The sequence below is a fragment of the Mixophyes fleayi genome, chromosome 3 (assembly GCF_038048845.1).
Source record: "Mixophyes fleayi isolate aMixFle1 chromosome 3, aMixFle1.hap1, whole genome shotgun sequence".
Classification (NCBI taxonomy): domain Eukaryota; kingdom Metazoa; phylum Chordata; class Amphibia; order Anura; family Limnodynastidae; genus Mixophyes; species Mixophyes fleayi.
In genome coordinates, this window is record NC_134404.1 from 149,039,434 (window position 1) to 149,059,638 (window position 20,205).

The following is a 20,205-nucleotide window of genomic DNA, read 5'->3' on the forward strand; positions in this document are numbered from 1 at the left end:
ACACTGCTGTGTACTACTCCGCTACGCCTGGGTTCTCCCCAGTCAGTGCACATTACACGACCCTCCGTCGTCTGCAGCCAAGTCTGTCCCCACCACTAGGGGCTCCAGCGAACACCAGACTTCGGAGCAGACTCCGCGTTTTGTCGTAGTGACTGGACGGGTTCCTAACTTTATAACTGGCCCAAAAATAAGACGATCCTATTTTCCAATTCCGATGGAACCCAGTCCGGCTCAAATTCTAGCAGGGCAGATCCAGGCCGTTTCGCAAGTGGTTCAGAACCTTTCGCTTAGACTTTCTGCTCAGGACTCCGGGTATTGTCGTACTGACTGGAGGGGTTCCTAACACAAGATACAGCTCTGTGTCTCATAGCTTGGGATACCATTTCAAACGGCCAACTAAACCGACAAAGGAAATCTTAGGTTGATGGAACATGGATCCCTGCTCAGCTTTCTCCCAAAATAACACACTCTCAGAAAGTTTACATCCTAGCTTATCCCTGCAGAAGCAATATTTTCTATAGAGAGCTATATAGTGCCACATGCTGACATATGTCAGAACTGGCCTTGACCTATGTTTATCCTTCCTGTCCCCAGACAATAGGGCTCACTGAGAACACATAATCTGAAAAATTTGTTAAGTTCCAGTGATTAAACAATGGACTTCATTATATCTGGAACCCTAGATTTAACCAACATTAACAATAAAGGTCTCTCGCAGATTTAACGCCTATTTAAACACAATAGATACAGATAATTAACATACCACAAGTTGACACAATACAACATCTTACCACAGACTGGTCCATAACCACTGTCATGTTCATTTACATGTATAATATTAATACATTGTGAACTATACTTTTAACATGGAAACCCCAACATTGAAACACATAAAATCCAAACCAGAGTACAATATAACAAATTTTAAGAACTTGCGGTAAGATCAAGCCTCAAGTAATGTGACATTGTCCACTTTCCAACACCATGGCGATCTGGGGAACATCTTACAGGGTTAGAAAAGTACCAGTTCTTTAGTCCATATTTTGTGAAAAATTAGGTATAGACAGAGTAAAGTGAAAGCAAGCACTTTGATTCTTCTGGGTATTGCCTTACAACTGTCATGTTTTGATTCAAAAAGATATTTCAATCAAATTATTGCAATATACTTTATTCTGATTGAGACAGAAAAATGTTATATAATTTCTTTAAAATAAATTTGTTGTGTATTTGAAATTCTTTGACTTAGTATACACAATATACGGTACTCAAAATTAACTTATAAATTATATGCACCCATATTTAGAGATATTTTCTACATATCTTGCACTTGAAGCCACTTGAACCTGACAATGCAGCCCCCAGTAGTTCACACGCAAGGAGAATACAGTACACACAAGTTAAGCACTCCACTTAGAGGTGCGTCCTATTTAGAAGTATCATTAGAAGTATCATTTGTGTGTCTCTAAGCCTAGAGCTAATTTCTGTGTTAATGATGATGACTTGTGCACATTTTATTGTTATACAGCATGGACTGGTTCCCCCTAAAATAGGGGAACAACTAGTTTGAGGTTTTCCTATTAAAGTGGAAACCAGTAATATGCAAGACCACTGGTAGATCCAGATGGGGCTCATTGGGGAAATCGCCCCCCCAGCAGCAATCTTTATTCCTTAAAATTCCTGCTGATAAGTCCAATCATCGGGAAGTAAGTAGGGGCGGATCAAGGGGGACGATTTGGGAAACCCCCCCTCGCACACTGCTGCCCCTAGAGTTTTAAAAAAAATCCTGAGCAAAGTGGAAAAAAACGGAAAGGTAAAAAACGGAAATGACAAACCAGAAGTGACATCAATCTGAAAACCCTCTATACAACTAATAGAGGTCAGTTGTGATACTAGAAACTGCAGGCAGACAATACAAATTACATACTTTGGTTTAGTTTTATCACCACAATTAACTTGTGTTGCTTGCACCCCTGGCAATAACTTTGGACAGGTGCAAACATTTTATATGTGGATAATTGGATTTCCTTTTTTAAGAAAGATTTCCCAGATTTTTTTTGATTAAAGAAATCGCAAGCATTTGTCCTTTTATTAGTTTTTAAACAAACTTAAGAAATCCTATAGTATTACAAATCTACAATACAAAAAATAAAATTGAATGTACAATATGAAAGTATTGTATATTTAAGGCTCATTAACATCCACAGTGCTTTTGCAATCTAGCACACAGATTTTAACTTGCATTTGACCTATTTGAAATAAAAATTTGATGCATTGAGAGCACATTTTCAGTGTATTCGATGGGACCCATGTAACTTTGGTGTGATTTACAGATCTGCTTATTACCAGAGAGAGCAGAAATACAGCTCCTGGATTTGACTTGCCTTAATTGCAATATTTAATAGCCAAATAGGTATTAATAATAGTTGTTCTATATATTGTTAAAGAAAAGGCATTATTGGGTCCATCCACTTCTGCCGCTAAACCCCAACAAGGGTCACTTAAAAATCATTTATGGGTGGTTAAGGAATTTGCAATAGAAATTGATGGATTATACCTGGATCATCATCATCTATTTATATAGCGCCATTAATTCAACAGCGCTGTACAGAGAACTCACTCACATCAGTCCCTGCCCCATTGGAGCTTACAGTCTAAATTCCCTAACATACACACACCGACAGAGAGAAAGAGAGAGAGACTAGGGTCAATTTGATAGCAGCCAATTAACCTATTAGTATGTTTTTGGAGTGTTGGAGGAAACGCCAGTGTGATGAAGGTAGAAGCAGTGTGATAAAGGTGGGAGCAGTGTGATGAAGGGAACAGTGGTGTGATGAAGGTGGAAGCAGTGTGGTGAAGGTGGGAGCAGTCTGATGAAGGTAGGATGAAGGGGGCAGCAGTGTGATGATGGAGCATACATATCTGTTATTTGTTGTTCTTATTGTTGTGATCTTATAGCTATATAGTGTTTTATTATTTAATAAAGCTCATTGCTTTATTACTTAAAATAAAGCAATGAACAAATCTGACTGTTACTACGGTGACAATTACTACGGTAACAGTGCTCATTATTACCGTTAGTACGGTAATCTTTAACGCTGATTTTTGCAGGATACGCGAGCAGAAATCTGGGTTAAAATTATTCCTAGAATAACATGGCTGAATTGGCCCCATAGTTTTGTAGGGCACAGGGCCTACAGGAGTTGGGACTGGAGAGGGGGAGGAGTTGGTACTGGAGAGAGGGAGGAGTCAGGACTGGAGAAGGGGAGGATAGGGGACTGAAGAAGGGAGGGGCTGTGACTGTAGAGGGGGAGGGGGAGGGGATAATCTATAAGAAAAGCCTAGATCTGCCCCTGGAAATAAGAGGGTGGGGCCAACCAATCAGAGCAAAGGAGGGGTGTGACTATGCTGACTCAACCCCTCTTAAAAAAAATTATAGGTCTGCCCCTGGGCAAGACAGGCTGGGGTTGAGACTAGGAGCCTCTATGGGGGAGGGGGCTGAAAAACTGTTGCCCCCAGAGACTTCCCAACATCCCTGCACTTTGGGTTCTGGTGTAGCTGTACCAAAACCAGGCCCATGGAATAGCAACTTTGCCACCTCAGTGGACCTCCTCCTACATATTACTAATTTATATAATAATATATAATAATATATAATGCATTAGTAAACAAAACATGCAATTGTTTTTAAAATACATTTTAATTAAATAAAGAAAATTATGTTTTGCTACTTTACTATAAAATAAATTCTTGCAATTTGTTATCCAATTAGAGTCTTTGTAATCCAGTGTATATAAAATAAAAAAATCCATTACTAAATGACTGTGTCCAAAAGCTACTCAGCCAATCACAAGTGGTTGTATTGAGTATTATACAGAGAAAAACAGGGAAACACAAAAAAATAATTACTTTACATGATTTTCACCATAGTTACTTTCACTCAGTGTGTACAAGTCCAGAAAATGAATTGTCTTCTTCTCAAGTATAAAGATACCAAATATGAGTACTTTATTTTAAGAAAGTTATGTTGCATAGAAAAATTGTAGATTATTTGTACTTTTGTTTTAGCTTTGGTAGGGTTAATGTTTGTTTTGCTGTTTAAATGTTAATGCAACAATTTAAAGGAAAAAACAATCATGAATACATTTTACTCATCAGTTTGATTTTTGTGATTGAGCCATACAATTTGATTTTATAGTGTACTGCCAGCTTCAGAAAGCATTCAAGCAGGGACTTCTTTATGAATGCTTTACAGTGCATTAAATAAAAAATGTTAACTATATTCTTGGTATGGCATGCATAAAAGTATTTGCAAAGTAAAACTGTGCAAAAGGCATTCTACAATGCATTGCTTAGCGGTGCAATAGTTCAAGTTGCAGTTAGGTCCAAATTCCCAACCCCTCCAGGCCACTGTGCTGTCCCAATAACCTATTGCCAAACCTCACCATGGCCTCAAAATCATCTGCATAAAAATAAATATAGCCAATAATGCTGTCATAATTCATCCCATGAAGAACTGTTGATAACATACAAATAGTCACAGTGCATTTACAGTGAGACATGGCTAAAAAACTGACAATACACATACCTGTACACATAGCTTGAGATAAACTTCCTTTAGAACTCATCCCCATTCCCTACTGGACCCTTCTATGACAGAGACAAAGTGTGGTAAAGTACACCATTGTTTATTATAGTGATTAGGGGGCTTATTTATCAATATGCCCCTTTCCCTGGCGTTTAGGCTTTTTTTTCCTTGGCGCTTACTGTGGTGATAAAAAATCCCTTATTGTCGCAATTTATAAAAAAATATATCACTGGGGTAGAAGAGTTATACTGATTACTCTGGACTTTGAAATGTCCCTGGTCCTTCTTAGGGAGGTGGAAGAAGACATGAAATTTGAATAAACTAGAATTGTCACTATATAGACAATTGCGTAGCCTCTGCTTCCAAGAAATATAAGGGAAATGGTTGAAATAATAGTCATTTTTATCTAGCACTTTTGAGGTCCTAGTGAGTTCCTAACTTGCAATAAAAGCCAATGATGTATACTGTGCAACCAAGAAGCAAGATGGGGTACTAATATAGACAGTTTGTGGAATACTGCCCTTTTTATCAACATGAAGAGGAAACATGTCATGACCCAGGAGATGGTTTGTGAGCAAGAAGCAAGAAGCAGCTTCTGGGACCTGCAGTTCTGCTTCTTCACTACATACTATGTTTTGTAGATAGTGGGTCCAGCCATGCTTTGCCAGGAACCTGAATTATTTTCCTGCTTCCCAAATGAAGGTGAGAACAGACAGAGGATTAATGGGTTAGGGATAGGAATGTTCCATGCACTGCCTTCGCTCCATATATTTCTCCTGGCCCTTCATTAAAACCATCCTCAGTCCCCAGTCATACTAGTTAGGTAGGCAGAACCTTGATGAAACGTAGGTTAATATAGTTCTGGGTGCAAAGCACACCACTAGGCATATGGCTGCTTTCCAAGTCAAATATACATTGCAACATGAGTGATGCATTCAAAATATAAACCGCACCTATCTATTGATTCTACCAAATCATAAAAACAGAAATATACAATAATATATATATTTTAAAGTACTACACTATATTTTTGTCTTCTGACTTTATTTTTGGTTGAGAAACTGTGTATAAAAACAAGCTTCATTCCGTCAATGGAATACAATATTATTGGAACAATCTATGTTCAAACACTTTGGGGCACCTTATAACAGCAGTGGTGCATTGGTATTATCAGGAGTACAGAACCAAGACTGTGGGACAATGTAGTATGTATGACCCCACTGTCTGTAACATGAGACTGACATAAATGTGTTGGGCATCACTGAGTAGATGAAGATTTCTGGTTTCAGAGTTGGAGTTTCTTCAGAGTTGCGTAAGTTTCTTCTGATCATGCTGCCCTGGTCTCACATTCTGGGCTACTGCCTATATGTAGAACACCCTTGGTTAGAGGCTCTTCTGTATTGGTTCTTTCTGATAACTGGTGTTAATTTAAAACACTTAGTCCTAAAGAAGCAGAATGGATCTTTAAGCTACAATGTCTGTCCCCAGAGGGTCTTAACAAAATTTTGGAATTTAATAACTGATATGGATAAGATCTCTCACTCTAACTTGACTGTCTATCTCTGCTTTTCAAGGTATTTCCTCTTCCCCCTAAGATGCCTATTATGTAACCCCAAAAGGCTACCCTATAGGGAATGAAACATAAAAATCTCTATAAAAGTGGATCAGTTTGAAAGTGATTAAGTTTGGTGTATTTGACTAATTGTTTATAAGAGACAATATTGGTTTACAACTTTTAGCACATGTGATAATTAAATAAGTAAACAGTGAGGAAGGAAGGCTGCTTGATTCAAGAGAGTATTCAAACCATCAAAAGAGAGAGATACAGCTTTGAAAAAGTTTGCTTGCCAAACAAAACATGTTGGCTGTCATGAATGAGACGGACAACTCACACTTTATTTGTACCTTTAACTTGGAAGAAGTTACTGTCCACTGTGAGTTGCTTGGATTTTTTTTTTATTATGATCCCTTCTAAGAGGTGGCCACCTAAGGTGAAATAATTGAAGTATTATTATAAATCCTTTTTCCCACCTATCAAAACTATTGAATCAGAGAGGTCTGAACAACTAAGCTATCTACTTGATTACAAAGGGCACGGAGTGTTCCTAATAATGGTGCTTTGGACATATCTATATGAGACATACATTTACATCATCTAATATGGTGGCACGGTTCAATGGGTTCAATTCATATCAGGACATCTCTGTGTTTTTCCAATATTTGTATAAGCTTATTCTGGGTGTTAGTGGGACAGGGACTAATTTGAATAGTTTGATATTCCCTGGCAAGCACTGTGTAATATGGTAGGACAATGCACAAATAAATAATAATAATAATACATTATGTTACAGTTCATGATATAGACTATTTCTACCTTTATTACATCAGCTAGTACTATTAACACACAACACACATCAAATGTTACACCAGCAATCACAAATTATGACAACTTTTGTGGTCTCAGTATAATATACAGTATAATATGACCCCTGTCCATTATATCAGAAGAGTTAAAAAATACCAAAATGTAAACACAAATAAATACAAACAGCATTTTGAAATAAACCCTATTTGAATGGCATGTATGTGCAGGGCAGGGGTCATAGGGGTTGAGAATTTTTTTATTGAAACAAACTTTATTTAAAAAATTGTTCTTTTGTTTCATTCCTTTTCTTTTACAGCTGGTAGTCTCTGTGAGATATGCTGTTTTTTTGTAGCAACTGACCATGGAGGCTACACACGTACACTGAGCAGAATGAGGCTGTTTATCACTATGGCGGGGGAAGGGGGGGTGACACACTTGTGGTCTCCCTGTTATAATGGAAACAAGCCCAGACTGTCTACTGCTTTAAGGAAGGGGGAATGCTGTCCATTTCTAAGATTAATTACTTATTTTTACTTTTTCCCAAGAAACCAGTACCTGTCCTGGGATCAGGGTGGTCATATATTTTTATTCTTTGTATTGTGGTAATAATCTCCATAAGACCCCTGTGTAACATAGGACCATTTTCATTCACAGTAATTAAAGAGTGTACCATAATCATCATGCCAATACACAGTAACTCATGATGTAGTCAAGAATTATTGGCAATCATGACTGCGGAACGGAGAAGTGGCTTGGATACTTACTTTCGCAGAGGGCATAGCACAGGAAGATAGCCCCTCTCTGCTAATTACAACTAGCCCCATCACTAACAAGCACAGGTGCTCTTCTTGCCTCAAGAAAAAGAAAGTGAACCTTAAGCGAGTTTAGCTGTGTATTCGATAGGGGGTCCTATAAAATAATTCAAATATTAGCCACCCCCCTCAATTTAAAACATATTTATTTTTCTTTAATATTTTTTCTTTCTTTTTTCTTTTATATTGACCCTCCTCTGACCTCTGATTGGTTGAAAGCTTCAACAGGCACCACAGAGGGATGAAAGAGGAAGCACAAAGCTGATGGCCATTGGGGACAAGTAGGGCACTTGTCGCAAATGACCTTGTGCTCTGGTCCCCAGCACTAGGCTGTTGACCAGAATTTTGCCCCACCCCCACCAGGCACCAGAGGAGCAGTAAATTTATTTTTTAACTATTGAAACCCTTTTAGAGTTCCATGCGTAAAAAGAAAAGTCGGTCCCAACACTCCAATAAGAAATACCGCAGTGACCATAATTAGACATTTTTGCTGGCCTCCGCAGTTTAGTAAATAAATTTAGTAAATAAGATAGAAATGGGGGTCTTTTTTAAATACCATGTAAATTAATTGTTGACATTACATTTTAACACTAACATGACACAGCTGCACGGCACCCTTGCACTTTTGTCAAATAACTTACAATTTACTCTAAACAGTCGACAGTATTTGGTTTCCACAATTTTTTTTCTGTTAATATTACATAATATTTGTTTTTAATTCTGAACTTAATACAGTATATCCTTTGATATCAGAAAATTTAAAAATGGCATTGTCAAAATTAATAATATTTTACACTTAATATTTAGTAGCGCAGCCTGTGGTCAAAATAAATTAAACCTTTTCATATAGCCATGGAGTTGTCAGCACCTCTCTACTTGCAGTTTGGCTCCTCTTGTGCAAAATGCTAGAGGTCTGCCACATTTGAAGAGTGCCAGATTTCTCCATTGTTCTATAGGTTTTAGATTTGGACTCATTGCTCATTGCCCAGCATTTTGGACATCCAGGTTGTTTATTTAAAGTGTGTTTGGGGTCATTGTCCTGCTGAAAGACCCATGTCCTTTGAAGACGACCCAACTTTTGATGCTGGGTTCAACATTGCACTCTAAAATGGACTGGCAATCTCCAAATTTCATGATGTCATGTACAAGTTTCAAGGCATTCAGTGCCAGATACAGCATAGCAACCCCAAAACATCACTGGACCTTCACCATGTTTGACTGTAGGGAATGTTCTTTCATTTGAAAGCTACATTTTCAATTCTGGAACCCTACAGAGGATGTTCTTTACCAAAAAGCTTTAATTTAGATTTATCTGTCCACAAGATATACTCCCAGAAGGAATTTGGCTTGTTCAGGTGTGTTTTAGCAAACTCCAGTTGGGCTTTCTTATGTCTCTCTCTCTCAGCAGTGGATCTCTCCTTGGTCTCCTACGATATAACCCCTTTCATTGAGTTGGTGACAGTTAGTGCGAGTTGAAACTGTTGTACCTTGTGTCTGAAGGTCAGCTTGAATTTGTTTGGCAGATATATACAAACTTGTGTTACAAATTTTCTCTTGCGGTCACATCCAGGGAGGCTGGCTACCGTGTCATGTGCCTTAAACTTCCAATAACATTACGTACGGTGGAAACAGGAACATCATGGCCTCTGTTAAATTAGTGATTTTTATATTGCAGAAACCTGCTACACACCACAGATGTGTTCAGTTCCAAAGTGAAGGAGAATCACCTGCTTGAAATCTAATTATTTCTAAAAGTTGGTAATAATTTTATCTGACCCATTTAAGGATTTCAGTGTGCAATAAGCTACTACTTAGGAAATATTTCTGCTTTTTGTGTTTTATTCCACTGCAAACCTAATACATATTCTGGAAGAAATTGTAAACTATTGGAAAAAAACTGCATGGTGCCAATATTTTCACTATGACTGTAATGGTTTTATGTTGCTGTGCCCTACCTAACATTTACTTTTACAGGGACAAACAAAATATTTTTAAAATGTGTCCACAAAATCTACAAACTATATGCATGATCAAAGCAGAAAACACATATCAACTTCAGAGCGAATTCTCAATCAGCCAATCAGAAGCAGCTAGCTACTTACTGCTATCGACCATCATCACCATCAAATCAGAAAACACATATTAACTTCAGAGGCGAATTCTAGCAGGTGCAAAAGATATGGCTCCTTACATGCGTATATGAATTTCTGTGCTGGCCTGCCTTAGCGCAGGTGCAAGAACACGCTCTTCCTTTACTATGCCTACTTTAGGGCACCACTGGCCTCTCCTTGTCTGTCTCTACAGTTGTAAGGAGATGTGTCTTTTACTGGGGTCCCATGTTAATCTATAAAAATGCACATGGGACTCAAATATCTGAAAGTAGAATACAGAATAAATGGTGATGTAATTTTAACAACAGAAAAAAAACCTTGGAATTATAGCTTTAGGTGACATGTTAGTAAGCAAAGGAGTAGTAATAATAAAAGACAATAAAATAAAAAGTTATATACGGCCTGAGTCATTAAGGAGAGCAAAGCATAAAAAAGGAGTAACATTTGCACCTGGGCAAAACCATGTTGCATTGGAGGGGGAGGTAAATTTAAAATGTGGGGACAGATTTATAGTTGGGGTAGGACATGTCCTAGATCAACTTTAAATTTCAGTGTAGTAATAAAGCTATCAAGTATTTGTGTGCTACATGAAAAAACAGCCAGTATTTAACTTATATGCAAAATAATAAACTAATTTGCACCCCTTGCATTGTAACATGGTTTGTCCCAGAGAACATTTACCCATTTTTTGCCTTAATGACTCAGGCACATAGTGTTTTTTTCCAGGTGCTCCGGTTTCCCCCCACACTCCTAAAACATACTGGTAGGTTAATTGGCTGCTAACAAATTGACCCTAGTCTGTGTGTGTGTCTGTGTGTGTGTGTGTGTGTGTGTGTAAGCCCCAATGGGGCAGGGACTGATGTAAGTGAGTTCTCTGTACAGCGCTGTGGAATCAGTGGCGCTATATAAATAAATGGTGATGATGATGATGATATAGGAAGAAATACTAGCAGTAGGAGGTTATATTGCAACTTTATGGGTCACCAGTAAGAAAACACTGAGTATTATGCACAAATGTAAATATCTCTCTCTTCACCTCTCTTCCTGCACTACTACACTATATATCTATATATGCAGGGGCAAACACAGGATTTTTAGAGGGGGGTTTCCAAATGTTTTCATGGGGATGCCTATTTAACAAGCATTGTGGTTGTACTTGTAACACTGCAATACCAGTTCTGTAATCTCCTACTCAGAATGGCGATAATAGATTAATTTAATTAAAAAAAATCTTTATTCTTTGAATAGAGTGTTTTTTTAAATAAATTAATTTTTTAAACTTTAAAAAAAAAAAAAATCCACATTGGAACCGAAAGCCCAACATAAGTAGTATAGCTTATAGCTATTAAAAATGCACTTATTGTTGGAGTCAGGAAACTATTGATAAATAGACCCCAGTGTCACTAATATAGTTTAGAGAATTAAAAACAACCACTAATTTTCCCCGAAACATGCTGTCTGCCCCCTGCCATCTGCGGTGTTGGGGAATAGGTACAGTGGGCTTTGGTGTGGCCCCGGCTCTGCTCTGCCACACACACTCTGCTGTGTGAGAGCTCTCCATGCGGCAAATTGCTTCAGCATACTACGACTACACAGTTGCATATTTCAAGAGATTGTGGTTTGAGTGTGGTGGTGGGGGTTCAGGATGGCCGATGTCACATAAAAGGTGTAGAATTAGGAAAGGGGTTCATCAGTGATATCATTATGTCAGTCATAGAAGTGTGTAGGACCCATGGGTGACTTCTCTTGTCATTTTACCAAAACGAGGTTGTAATCGCACTCAGGGTGATATTCACACTTTCACCACGATTGTGTACCATTACTGTTGCTTAGTAACAGACACATATGGTAACGATGATTGCTTGATGCTTATCAGAGCTGAATCCAGACATGTAAAAACATAGTTGCCAACATTCTAAAACCTGAGAAGGTGACATTCAGCACATCACCAATGGTATTGCATAAATAGACCATGGTGTACTACAAACACCATTCTAACATTTACTGAAAATTGCCAAATATATCTTAAATACTCTTGTTCAAAAGGTTATAGGGCTTTGCTTTCCAATAATGCCATGGCTGGAGGAGGTGAATCTGTGCAACAGGAAAAAGTATTAGCCCCCTCTGGATTTCCAGTCTGTTATCCTCCTAATCCAAGCACATATTCTTACAGCACACTGAAACATCATTTAGTGTATTTCATATTATTCAGTATGTAATGGCTAATCAATGTTTCTCCTCCACATACCTATTAAAAGATCTATTAAAAGGTCTACCTATAAGCAGCTCAAAGCTATTCCAGCCAAGGCCTGAGTATCCAATAGGTTGACCAGCTGCATCCTAGGGTGCAAGGCTTTTGCCGGAGGGGGCACAAGATTAGTGAGGGTATAAAATTGTGACAGGGAGAGGTATAAACTGCAATTAATTTAAAAATATGAAAGAAAAATGGAGTCTTGACTTATTTCCATGGTAAAGGCTGAAGACAATGAGTCATCCTCAGGCAGGCACTTGAGAATTAGCGAGAAGGAGAGGCAAGGATGGCGACTGGTGCTGCCCCCCCCCCCCTCCCATTCACCCTCAGTAGCTCTTGCTCACACCTCCATTCCGCTATACTGTTCTAATTTCAATGAAAATAAATGAGTGACAAAAATTGTCATGACCAATTTAAAAAGCCAGGTGAAGCCTGAGTTTCAAAAACGTGCAAACATAAGCATTATTGGTGCAAGGGGGGTTGTAGGAAGCTGTTTTTTAAATTAAGGACAAGTTTGCTGAGGGCAAATACATTTTTTTAACAGAAAAAAAACTTTCCTTTCATTGGTGTTTTTTCTTATGTGATATTGAAATAAGATTAAGGGTGTTATAAACTATACTTTAATGAAATACGACAGTGTTAATAGGGCATTTTAGTTATTGACTTGGCATGCGAGAGGACACATTGAAGATTATGGCAATACACATAAAGCAAGTTCTGAATGATTTTCTGAATAAGAAAACAGAATTGAGAGTACATAGAAATAATGGTAAATGGCTGGGTTACATAGACTTGAACCAATGTTTTTGTTTTGTCTTTTTAAGTAAATCAAAAGCAATTACATAGAATGGTATCTTATATATAAAAATCATTGGGCTGTTTATCTCTTTGTCTGTCTGGTTAAGTATTCGAATACCCCTGCACTGATTGGGGTTAAACCAATGCGAGGTGGTCAAGTTGGATCCTGGGCATATTTTAGGGTTGTTAGGGTTCCGGTCAGACCTCTTCTTGGTGTACACTGGCCAGAACTTTGACCCGGGAAGTCTGTTCTGAGCCTTTCAATGGATGGATGTGGATGAAAACTTCACTATGCAGGGACACCCCTGCATCAACGGGGATGAAACCAACGCAAGGTGGTTAAGTTGGATCCTGGCCAGGTTTCAGGGCAGTTAGGGTCCTGGTCGGATCTCCTTTTGGTGTATGCTGTGCAGACCATTGACCCCTGTTCTTGGCATTCTACTGGATGGATTTGGATGACATTTAATATAAAATAAAAATTACACTGGGCAGCTACCTCAAGGGTGTGTTGGAACAGCTGCTAAGCTGCTAATTATTTTTTTAAAAATACTGCATCTTTTTGTTGTTTAGTATGTTTATATCTTAAAAAATTTCAATAAAAATACTGGATTTAAAAAAAAAAAAAATACTGCATCTATTACCAAATCAACAGCACTGTGTTACCCATGACCATTTATACAATACTGTATGAATGTCCTTGTGGGACATCCTGAAGCAACAAAAAACTTCCCTTACCCCATCTTGTGTACCCATACATATTCATTCATGCAGGGCTGGGGTGTGAATTAATTTAAACTGAAATGTGTTCCTTGCTTCTGGATCTTATAACGATGTCATAACTAGGGTGAAATGAACATACTTGTATGCCTTTATTGAACATAGTAAGTAACTACATTTTGCAGTAAATTTCACTGTTTGTATTAATAGCTTAAAACTAACTAAAGACATGAAGTGGTTAAATATTCAATATATAAATGTTACTGACATATATTACATTGCAGTAAATGCTAGTCTTTTCTTGTTGTCCCCCAATGACCCTTTTAGAACTTATTGTCAAATAAAAAACCCAGGAAGGATATGGCATGAAATCTTTGTCAACATAAGATGAAACATGTAAGCTATATATAGGCACCTATGGTTCCTACCTGCTCCGTAACACAGTTCTGTGTGATGTTTCTTTTAATCTCACAAGATTAGGCTTCACTGACTGTAATGAGAGAAAGCTTGGCAACTGCTATGCTGTTAGACGGTCTGTTTTGGAAAACACACAGTTGAGAAACCTCTTTTGTGTCAGGGCCGGAGTCTATGCAGCAGAGCAGCCCTCCCACACTGATGGATAAAAAAAAATAGATACATTAATTACTGATTTTAACAAAAAATATGGAGATGACGATTTGAGCAGAGGGGGCAGAGGAGAGTTTTGAGAGGAGAGTTTCTGGCAACTGGAAACCTCTCCTAAGTGCATGCCTGATATAAAATATGAGTGACTTATGATGTTAAACGATGGTGTTACATACAGCAGAGGAGAACTGCATTCAATCAAAAGGAGATCGGGCTTTAAAGAATAATAACCGTGGGCCCCATATTTTGTCAAAAGATTTGTCTAATTTTTAATTAAGTTCGTCATGTACTACATACAAAGACTGTGGAAAACTCCATAAATAATAAACTGAATTTAGGGGGGGATTAGATTGTGTCGAATCGGCCATGAACTGGCAGGTGGTAGCAGAAATAATGTGTTTTATTAGGTTTTTTTTGGTGATGGGCTGCTGTTGCTACTCCAAGAGAAAGTGACAAAGGACTGCAAGACTGTTAGGAACCCCTCTAGCCGGTACAGCAAAACCCGGAGTCTGCTCTGAAAGTCTGATGTTCACTGGAGCCCCTAGTGTTGGGGACAGACTTGGCCGCAGACTAACAGAGGGTCGTAAAATGTGTACTGGCTGGGGAGAACCCAGGAAAGTGGAGTGAAGTCCAGGCAAGGGTCGAGGGCCGGCAGCAGACAGCGAATCCAATAAAGAAGCCGAGGTCAGAGGTCACAGGCATGGTAGCAAGGTCCAAGATACAGGCAAGAAAGGTCAGGATCACAAGCAAAACAGACAGGGTCCAAACCCAAGCAAGGGGTCATACACCAGAAATCCAACAGAGTATCCACAGGACAAGAACTAGGAGCAAGCAGGTCAGCAGGACTGTGACAGAAAAGCTATACCCGGCAGTGAGGCTGCAGACTTCAGTGCCTTAAATAGAAAAGGCCACCAATCAGAGCCTAGCTCTGAATCATACACAGCCCCCTGTAATGATTACATTAATCAGCTTACAGGCTGTACTTATTTGCGCGCATGCGCCCGGCTACCAGCACCGCCGGGACGCAGCGCCACACGAGAGGCGTCAAACCGGAAATGACGTCCTGGTCGTCAAGGTGAGGGCATCAGAAGCGAGCCACGGCGGCTGTGAGTACCGCCGCGGCTTGTGACAAAGACCAGAGAGTTTTGGACAGAATAGCAAATATCCAAAAATTAGACCTCAGAATAGCAGCCCCCCCAACATCTGTTTGAAGAATTTGAATTAATCTTTTTGAGTCTTTTCTCCACATAGTACCATCTATACAATAATTTATAAACATTTTCTTTGATCCTTACACAAATTGAGCTGGACATGGAATTATCTCTAATCTCTGCCCAATCTTTGTTCTCAAGTGTCTCACCAAGTTCTTCCTCACGGCTAATTTGTGAGGGTCACAGATTGATGAGCCAGGGCCTATGAGTTCTAAAAATAAAGGTCAGAGAGAGGTATATGAAGAGGCAATTTTTTGTTTTACTAAGGTAGTGAATTGCAGAAGCTGATAACAATTTTGTTGGGAATATCAAATTTGTATTGAATGTCTACAAAAAGAGGGAAGTTGCTATCTTGGGTTATCAGTTATATAACTTATACCACTCACCAACCAGAAGTCGAACAAAGTTAGGGAGAGATCCGTAGGAAATTCTGGGTTGTTGAAAAGAGGGTCCAAAGGAAAAGGTCAGGGGTAAAACCCATCTATTTATATTACTACTGTATCTATGGGAGTGAGCTACTAGTGATATAGCATCTTGTTTGTTGCTTTCATCATGATTGCAGAATGGCATTCGTAGAAACACAGAATGTTGTCACCTATGAAATAATACACTCCTTAGGCCTCCACTACCAGTTCTATGAAGACAACACCCAAATCTACCTCTTCTCCCTGACCTCTCTCCTATTTTATCCTGTGTGTTTAACTGCCTCTCTCCCATTTCCACTTGGATGTCTTAATGCTACTTAAAGCTCAATATGTCCAAAACTGAATTCAGGTTCCCACCCTTAACTTCATTCCACACAACCAGTGCGTTGCCTCCTCCTGTGAAACACTGACAGAATATGCAACTTAATAGACTGTTCTGATATGTTATAACTTTATTCAAACAAATCTAGTAACAAGTGAGAAATATGGATATACAATGTACAAATGGCAAGATAAAAATGATTATACTTCATGGAAATAACCTATATGAGGAACACTAAACTTTCCATGATTTGAGAGTGATAAATAATACAAATAATTAATATGGTAATGATAGGATGGGTTGAACATATTTTATATTTCTAAAAGCACTTGTTTCTTCAATCTTTTCACAAATTTCTATATAATTTTTAGTATTTGGCCTAAATAGATTGAGATAAGTGTAATTAATTAGTTTAAAGAAAGTCAATAAAGATCACATTTTATTTAAATTAGTGGACTGGAGTGCCTCTTGTAGTAACATTCTGGTCTTTTGGTGGAGTAACTTGGCTAATGAGAGAAGAATGCACCCTCTCTAAAGAGATAAAATCAGACATACAACTGGTTAATGCAAAGATAGAGGATTAGTGCGCACTACATATCTTCATTTACAGTGTAAATCTGTGATAATCCAGCATCTACTCTTCACATACACACACTCCCAAAATACATGCTTGCATATCAGATAGTCAATAGGGGAGGTATGCAGATCAGTCACTTGTAATACAGACTGTATATTTGTATTTAGTTTTTGTTCAGAAACTATGGACCTGATACATCAAGGAACACAAAGTGAATGCAATTTGCATTTTTAAAAATTGGACAGAAATTGCACACACCTACACCCGTATTCAAGTACAAGCAAATATTTTCCAGCTGTCCTGTTTTGAAACTAGTGCCATAAGTGAATTCTCTACTTGCTATCCTGCAGTTCTGATCCAAAGTAAGTGGCCAGGAGTCACTAGAAAAGAGGTGAGGCAGCAGCTATATACAATAACAAGAAGCAAATTGTTCCGGGTGCTGGTGAAAGAACCTGGTGGTGGCAGCTACTACTCTCCTACAACTAGTGCGCAGTTGGAACGCACAGTCAGTGAGTGTCTGCCACTAATTAACATAAGTGGGACTAGTCAGAAATAGCAGATTTTAATGATAGTAAAAAGGAACACAAAGCCAAAGTGGTAAACAAACAGATATACTGCTGAGAGAAAAACAGTGGCAAAGTAAGCCCATCCTGTTACAGATACAAATCCCATACAAAAAACTGATAAAGCAGTGGTTCATCTTTTCAATATTGACCATGGTAGAATAAATACTAAATTATGGCATTCAGATTGTTTATTTGCATTATTTGTATTACCAGATAGATTTCTTTTTTTGGGGATGAATGTGTAACTGTACACATTAAACTAAAAGTCTAACATACTAAAATAAAGTGATACAATAAGCTTCTCTCCAATGAAACTTTGAAAATATGCAGTTCCATTACAGAAAAAATCTCTTCTAGAGCACATCATTTACCTGACATCTCTTTGAGTCAACGTTTTACCTACTGAGTAACTTATCATGTCAAGAAAGTTAGTGCTTCACAAGCTGTAGGTAGGAAAGCAAAGGATGTATGTAGATGGGATTATCTCTCAGTATTTGACCAGTGACTAAAACATTGACCTAATGGCTGCTGTGCAAATGGTGTTTACAGAAGTGACCAGCCCTGCAGTGGAAAGCTTAAACATTTCTTTAACTTTTCTTCCTGTGTCAGTAAGCCTGGGTACACACTACAGGATTTTCAGCCAACTATTGGGTCAATCTAACGATGAACGACCGTTCGGGCCAATAGCGTATTAAGCTGGGTACACACTACACAGTTTTCATCCAATAATCGGCTAAATCAGCCGACATACGACCGCTCGTTCAAAAGTCGGGTCAGTGTGTGCAGTGACACGATGGTCGAAAGTCTGCCCTAATGGACGATTGTCGCCTCATTTGGTTGGTCGTACCGTTTAATATTTTCGTTCCAATCTCGTTTCCGCTGTGTAGTGTGTATAAACTTCCGACCGATCCACAACAGTGAGTATGAAATTACAGCCATTGCTCACGACAACATGGCTGTAAAAAGTCACTAAAGGGACGTCCGCTCTTCCCTTTATCGTCCTAAACAAGGCTAGTGTGTATGCAGTCCATGTACCGAGCGATCGGAACATCAATCACATGTAAAATCGCTCGGCATAAAAAGTTGGTTGAAATTTCTGTAGTGTGTACGTCGTTTTATTTGATTGTTCAGCAGAACTCTAAATTTCGTTCCAACCGTCTTCCGATCCTGCAGTGTGCATGCACTCATGACTGGAAAGTCAAAGTTTATTTTGTGACAGGAGTTATTTAAAAGATTTTGGAGCAATGAGTGGCAAAAGTGGGATTTACACTATTGAGTAAGAATATTTTATGAGATGGGAAGCACCTCACTCACAGAAACAAAAAAATATGAAGCAGTCAGTTGAATGATGACACAGTACAGTTATTTATCATATAATTTTACTTCAAGGTGAATTTAAACTTAAAATAGCATTTTAAATATTTTGCTAAAGTCTCAAAATTGATTGAAATATTTTTTTTTTACAATAATTGCCATCTGTAGCTATAATTAGTAGAAGACATTAAAGGAGAGTTTGATCCAGGAAACGTTATTGTCATTTGTGGGATTAGGAAAGAATGCTTTTCCCTTTAAAGTTAAATTGGCCACTGCTTCATTGATTTGTTTTGCCACTCTGTATCAACATAATTAAAATTTATAAAAAATTTAACTGGATGGACATAGTGGGCCTCTTTCATTAAGAAAAGTAAAGCAAAAAAACTGAGTAATTTTGCACCTTGGCAAAACCTTGTTGCAGAGGTGGAGCAAATTTAAAATGTGATGGCCGATTTATATTTGGGGTAAGTCTTGTTCTAGATCAACTTTACATTTCAGTGTTCAAATAAAGCTAACCAGCACTTGTGTGCTACGTGAAAAAAAAGGCCAGTATTTTCCTTATGTGCAAAATAATAAACTAATTTGCACCCCTTGCATTGTAACATGGTTCTGTCCAGGAAAAAAATGCACTAATTTTTTGCCTTACTTTCTTTCATGAATCAGGCCTGGGGTCTTTCTCAACCCTTACTAATAACTATGTACCTAGGTATCTTGCTAATGCAAGCCTATATATACTTCCACATTTGCTTGCCCAATTCTGTTACCATTTCTTCTATTGATTAGGCTTATTCTTGTCGATTTAAAAAGGTTGTTCTAATTATTTAATTCAAGTGACATTTATGTGCATTTTCTAGAATTTGTAGTGATATTGTTGCTACTATGTATCTATGGATATTTCATTAATAATAAAATTGTGTTTTGTGAACACAATTAATATGTCAGTTCACAGTCAGAATTGCAAAACTGAAAATAAACATGAATCCCTTGGAAGTAGTTACATGAGTTACTGTATATTTAAAATATTAATGAAAATTGCATATGAGGAAATCTATTTTTTTAGTAAGACATAGCACTTAAATAAAAAAAAAAAATAAGACATATATTGCAGTACTCTTGAACAAGTAAATTGAACTCACCTCTTCTCCTACATTGACGCTGGAATACTTAAAACTTCTGTAGCTTATTAAGTCCATTTTTCTTTTAGAAATATATTTTTAACTTACATAAGCTGCCCAAGTAGCCTGTGTGGGACAGAAAAACACATTCAGTAATATTACATATCGTAATTCTAATTGCCATGTTATTACTAATAATTAAAATATTATATGGCAACCTTATTGCTTTTTTATGCAAACAGCTAGACATGATAACAGATTTATTAGTCTATGCCTCTAGTAATATTGTTATAAGGCACCAAACTAAATTTCACCTATATAATTATAGTTAAATGTATATTTAATAAGAAAATGCATGTTATTATTTTATTATTATTTGAATGAATGTTGCTTATTTTTCTTTTGAGAATTG

General features: G+C 37.8%; 1 long non-coding RNA gene across 1 annotated transcript in view; it reads right to left on the reverse strand.

Moving 5' to 3' along the window:
• Positions 1–19,917, reverse strand: part of LOC142142798 (uncharacterized) — a 53,005-nt gene extending 33,088 nt beyond the window's left edge. Inside the window, exon 1 of the long non-coding RNA XR_012689334.1 lies at positions 19,815–19,917. This is a non-coding gene — a long non-coding RNA (uncharacterized LOC142142798). The remainder of the gene's footprint in view (positions 1–19,814) is intronic.
• Between the last annotated feature and the right edge of the window lie 288 nt (positions 19,918–20,205).